The sequence below is a fragment of the Sinocyclocheilus rhinocerous genome, unplaced genomic scaffold, assembly GCF_001515625.1.
Source record: "Sinocyclocheilus rhinocerous isolate Xijiao unplaced genomic scaffold, SAMN03320098_v1.1 scaffold415, whole genome shotgun sequence".
Lineage (NCBI taxonomy): Eukaryota > Metazoa > Chordata > Actinopteri > Cypriniformes > Cyprinidae > Sinocyclocheilus > Sinocyclocheilus rhinocerous.
In genome coordinates this window covers 86,097-92,727 of record NW_015646373.1, presented here as the reverse complement: position 1 = coordinate 92,727, position 6,631 = coordinate 86,097, and positions in this window count along the sequence as shown.

The following is a 6,631-nucleotide window of genomic DNA, read 5'->3' as shown; positions in this document are numbered from 1 at the left end:
CTTCGCATGATCAAGGTCACGCGGTGATGCCTACGTGCCTTAGACATGTGGAGGAAACTTTGGTTCTTGTCTCAGGGCCCGGTGCTGGGAGCTCCTTGTCGCCGCGTAACGCTAGCGATGGACGCGTCCCTCACCGGTTGGGGAGCGGTCATGAGTGGCCACCCTGCCCGTGGTCTGTGGAGTGGTCGCCATCTCACGTGTCACATCAATTGCCTGGAGATGCTGGCCGTGTTTCGAGCCCTCAAACACTTTCTTCCAGACCTAAGAGATCGCCATGTGTTGGTGCGGACCGACAACACGGCGGTGGTCTTTTATATCAACCACCAGGGAGGTCTACGTTCGCGCCCCTTATACAAGCTGGCGCATCAGATCCTTGTGTGGTCCCAGGGCAAGCTCCTCTCGCTGAGGGCAGTTCATATTCCTGGGCATCTCAATATGGGAGCAGACATCCTGTCGAGGCAGGGGCCGAGGCCCGGGGAATGGATGCTTCACCCCGAGGTGGTGAAGCAGATATGGAGAGTTTTTGGCCAGGCTCAGGTGGACTTGTTTGCGACTCAGACGACATCGCAATGTCCCCTCTGGTTCTCTCTGACTCATCCAGCTCCACTGGGGCTGGATGCTATGGTACAGACTTGGCCGAGGCTTCGGCTGTACGCTTTTCCCCCGATCGTTCTGCTCCCGGGAGTTCTAGAGAGAGTGCGTCGGGACGGGGTCTGTCTATTGCTAGTAGCCCCGTTCTGGCCGGGTCGAGTATGGTTCTCGGACCTGATTTCTCTCCTCGACGGCACTCCATGGGAGATTCCCGTCAGGAGAGATCTCCTCTCACAGGCGGAGGGTATGATCTTTCACCCCCGCCCAGAGTTGTGGAAGCTGTGGGTGTGGCCCCTGAGGGGGCACAACTCATAGCATCTGGTCTCTCAACCGAGGTTGTTGAGACCATCCTCCAATCTAGAGCTCCCTCAACGAGGAAACTGTACGCCCTGAAGTGGAGGCTCTTCACTTCATGGTGCGGAGACCGCCTGCTTGACCCAGTTAACTGCCCGATTGGTAAGTTCTTGCAGTTCTTGCAGGCCCGTTTCTCCGCGGGGTTAACCCACTCCACCCTGAAGGTCTACGTGGCGGCCTACCACGCCTACCACGCCCCTCTTGATGGTCACTCAGTGGGAAAGGACCCCCTGGTTACGCGTTTCCTCCGCGGTGTGATGAGGCTGAGGCCTCAGGTACGATCTCGTGTCCCTCCTTGGGACCTCGCTGTGGTGTTAGAAGCTCTCTGTAGGCCTCCCTTTGAGCCTATCGAGGAGATATCAGATCGTCTTCTTACATTAAAGACTACGTTTCCTCTTGGCTCTCTTGGCTATATCTTCTCTAAAGAGAGTTGGGGATCTGCAGGCCCTTTCTGTGGCCCCTGACTTTGCGCCTACCCTCGTGCGGGGTATGTCCCTAAGGTCCCCTCCTCTACCCCACGGCCTGTAGTACTCCAGGCTTTTTGTCCTCCTCCCTTTAGGGAGCCCGACCAGCAGAGGCTTAATTGTATGTGTCCAGTGCGAGCACTGGATGCATACGTCCACAGAGCTGCCCTGTGGAGAAAGGCGGACCAACTGCTTGTGTGCTATGGTCCCCCTAAGAGAGGTCATCCTGCTTCCAAGCAGACCCTCAGCCGGTGGATAGTGAATGCCATTACTGTTGCCTATGAGTCCTCTGATCTCCCCTCACCATTGGGGGTCAAGGCTCACTCAACAAGAAGTGTGGCGGCCTCCAAGGCCTATCTGGCAGGTGTTCCTATGCAGGACATCTGCTACGCTGCGGGATGGTCTACGCCCCTCACATTCGTCAGGTTCTATGACCTAGATTTGCAAGCCACTCCAGGCCTCTCTGTTCTCTTGCCATAGCTGTGCTCTTCCACACTAGGCAGGGTTCCACCGGAGACCGCCAACTTGACCCAGTTAACTGCCCGATTGGTACAGTGCTGGAGTTCTTGCAAGCCCGTTTCTCCATGGGGTTAATCCACTCCACCCTGAAGGTCTACGTGGCGGCTATAGACGGGATGGTCTACGCCCCTCACATTCGTCAGGTTCTATGACCTAGATTTGCAAGCCACTCCAGGCCTCTCTGTTCTCTTGCCATAGCTGTGCTCTTCCACACTAGGCAGGGTTCCACACGAGACGCTGCGTCGCAAGGCCATACTTCCGGCATCCCTACTAGAGCTTGCTTCACTCCTAAAAGCTAACGCCGGCTGCACCTCACGTGCTTTTAAAGCTTTCTGGTCATGACGTCACCCGCCTCTGACGTCTCTCGCCCATCGATTGGACTGATTACACATATGATTCAGAGCTTGATATCGCTGAAGGCATTCCCCTAGCGTTTTCCGACGCAGCGTCTCATTCCCTCGGGGAACCATGGTTACATACGTAACCTGGAACGTTTTCTCTCACTCTGAACCTGCTGTGAACTGTGCCAGACATTTTGAATGAATGCACATCAGGTGACTGGTCATAGCTTCTCTCCTGTCAATCGTACGGTATCATTCTGCAACTATCAACTTAATCTTGTCAAAACTTCATTAAGAATGCAAGATTTGCAAAAGCAACAGTGCATGCATTACATTTAAAGATTGAGTATAGCCAAAGTCTCTTTCAAGGAAAGTCAGTTCACTCTGTGGCCATATTAGCAATACCTCTGGGCAGCTGTTTTGGGCATCCAAGACCAAATCCTATCTCTCTCAATGATCAAAACCTCAAAAACTGTTTGCCACACTCACATTTAAATGACTATTTCAATGAATATTTAAAATCAGCAACAAAATCTAACATGAACTGTCCCATGAATGTGTTTCTTTTGCTCGAATAGCTTTAAAAGAGTTTATATTTCAGGTTGGACCAGCCAATTCCCACATGATTTATATCTAAGGTCTTTAGTATAGCATAGTGGCATTGTAAAATTGGATACATAATAGCATGAAATAACTATTTAAATTTAGACTTGGTTCATCCAAGGGTGAAAATTCTATCATATTTACTCACCTAAAAAAAAACAACAACAGAAGTTCCAAATCAGTATATTATTATTATTATTATTATTATTATTATTATTATATATTTTTTTTTTTACTGTGGAACGCAAAAAAAGATGCACAATGAAACTGCAAAACAACATGTATATAAGCATTTTTAGATGAACTGTCCCTTTAAATTGTAAAATGTAAATCAATGCACAGTACTGCACAGTATATACATTTAAAAAAAAAATTTAAACCGCATATGGAGTATGCAATATGCAACAAGAAACTGTAGTATGCCAGATTTTTGTCACATGACCTCACTATGTTGCATGATGACATCAGTGATTTTATCAAACTGAAAATAAATCCGTTTTTTCTGCATTGTAATATTTTTTTGTTGTTGTTTTTTTTTTTTTTTTTTTTTTTTTTTTAGTTTGAGTGGGCTAATCAAGCAATTATTCATTCATCACTTACATTTAATGAAATGGAAAGTCGAGTTAGGCACAGTGCATTGTGGGATATAGTATTCCAATGGCCTGGCTGTATACTTAACATAATCATATGACCACATTCTACATGCTGCATTTCTAGTATGAGTAGTATAGTAGTATGCCACACATACCCCTTAAATCTGATCTGGTGTCATCTCAGTCAAATCATCCTGGCTATCTGCATTTCTCTTCATGCAATGTGGATCTGATTTCAACCTTTAACTTTGATTGAAATAATTGATCAGGTTGCTCCTGTGAACTTCCCAGTGAGGTTTTCTGGATTTGCTCAAGTGAGTCCAGATGTTGCCACAGTATTTGAGATGCCTGTTCCAGGTCAAAACAACACGTGTGTTATATCAGTGAGAGGAAGGTAAAGGCTTTATCTCTGGTCAGCTAATGTCAGGTCTTCCTGCTTCTTTGCCTTTAAGATTGGGTCAGTTGTACACTGCTGACTGATACAGGCCTCATCAAATCAGCGGGTAACATCTCACTCAATTTTGGATTAGCCAAGTCCAAGTTAATTAATTTCTATAGCCAAGCACTGTTCATTTTAAATAAACATTTTGATAAATTAATAGATAGACAGATAGAACTAAAAAGCTGTGACACAGCTATCAAGCATTCATGCTAGTATATTCAAAAGTTGTTTGCTTTTAGTCAGTATGAATAGTCATCAAAGCTGAGCATGTCATGCTCCACAGACCTCTCAAAGGCATTTCAATCATTGCAACTGTTACTCCTAAAAGGAAAGCATACATTTTCAGAAAGTATCAAAAGAAAGAGGTTTACTTGAGTATGCGGTTTCCATGTCAACATTCATTTTCTCCCACTATTGCTGCCTTGCAGAAGCATCAAAATTGATTTAGCTGGCTTGGAAATGGAACCATTGCAGTGACAGGTAGCAGAGCTTTCTCCAAGCAAACTCTTCTGAAATGCATTGGAATGGATAAACATATCCATGAGCAACTACAATGAAGTCAGCTGGATGAGACATAGCAGGCTGATCAAAGAATAGTTATTTGTGTTTGTGATGAGGGTGAGAGCAGCCCTACCATTGGATGAGAAGTTGTGTTGTTAATGCTGGCTGAGGTTACTTTATCAAGAGTTCCTGCTAAACAGATTAGACCTACAATACTCTGGTACTCTCACTTAGCTATGTATAGTTTGCAACATAAGGAATAGATCACCCACAAATTAAGTTTTGCAGAAAATTTACTCGCCCTCACACCATTTAAGACGTAGATGAGTTTGGTTCTTCATTGGAACAGATTTAGCTACAAATTTAGCATTAAATCACTTGCTTGGATTCACTTGCACCAATGAATCCTCTGCAGTGAATGGGTGCCATCAGAATGAGAGTAAAAACAGCCGATAAAAACATCACAATAATCCAAGTAATCCACACGACTCAATCAATTAATGTCTCGTGACGCAAAAAAACTGTGTGTTTGTAAGAAACAAATCCATCAATAAAGGCATTTTAACGTTAAACTATAATTTCTGGCCAAAATATCAGTCAATAATAGATAATAACGCTCCCCCCAGTGAAATAGTCCATCACCTGTTGTCCTCTCACATCAAAGTACAATGACATATTTGTTTAGAATGGGTTTGGACTGTTTTTGCTTGTAAACAGTGCTTGATCTGTGCATATTTCTCTCCTGATTCAGATGTGAGTTTTTCACTAGAGAAAGCAATATACTGTAATGGATTGAGGACTTTTAGCCAGAAGCAATAGTTAGAAGTTAAAAACATATGGATTTGTTTTTTATAAACACACAGTTATTCGATTCACAAGGCGCTTTAATGATGGATTGGAGTCATGTGGATTACTTTTGGATTATTGTGATGTTTTTATCAGTTTTCTGGACTGATAGTGATGTAATGTTACATTTCTCCAAATCTGTTTCAGTGAAGAAACAAACTCAGTTACAGCTTGTATGGCCTGAGGGTGAGTAAATGTTCTGCAAATTTTCATTTTTGGGTGAACAGCTCCTATAAAATGAAATTAAGATTTAATACCACAGAGTCTGGAACTAAATGAGGGGGAAATATATCTGCAAGCAGGAATACAGCTGGTCCAAGCAGAACAGAAATGAGGAAATCCAATGTACACATGAGGACGTTAAAGACAATAGAGAATAAGGGAACATATATGGCAATTGTAAAATAGCCTAGACGCTGATTCTAATGTACATATTAATAATAAAGGTTTGTCCATTCAGCTAATCCTTCACAGTTTTTTTTTTTATATCTAAGGAGCATGCACACCAGATTTCGAAGCAAACGAAGCAAATTCGTTGACCGGTTCATAAAAAGATATCAAAAAAGTCCAAAACCTAAAACACTGACATCATAGAATCAAAAGGCCAATTTGTTTGCCAAATAAAGCTGGGTATGTGTGTGAAATTTCAAATTTGCTGCTGAGCAACAACAACATTTTAAAGAAAGAATAAAAATAAGATGAAAAAGCAATAGGCCTCTAAAACCAAAAGCAATAGGCCTCTAGCAGCTTTACTACTTGGACCCATAATAAGTCAAGTGTCAAAGGTATTTAAACTGTTTTCCTTTTAGATTTTAGATATTTCTATACTAAGCACTGAAGCAGGGCCGTACACAGGGGGGTGGCCCGGTGTCCCCAGCACCCCCACTCCCCACTGAACGTGATTGCCCCCCCCGGTGCCCTTCCAACACCACTGGGCTAGAGTACTGTTAATCTGACAATGCCTTAATGCCATTGGATCAGAGAGTTGTCATTCACTGCCTGATTTGCTGCCCATTGTTGCCTGTAAATTTGATAATGCTCAACACCACTGGATCAAAACGCAATCATTGCTTTGGCAATGTAAAGCCTTTTTACCATGCCAATAAAGCTACTGGAATATGAATCTGTCAATCGCGATGTGGAGTATTTCCAATGACTTGACCACCACATCTCTGTACATATGGTACGTAAACACTCACTAATATATTTTGGAATATCACCCTGGTAGTGCTGAGTCAATATTTATTCTGATTACTTTTGTGTGACTGATCAAGTTATTATATGTAGCTAGTATGAGTAACAAAATGTGTTCCCTGTGTGCAGATTTGACTGCAATAATAATGCAAAAACTGACACTTCAAATCAAACTTTACTGTA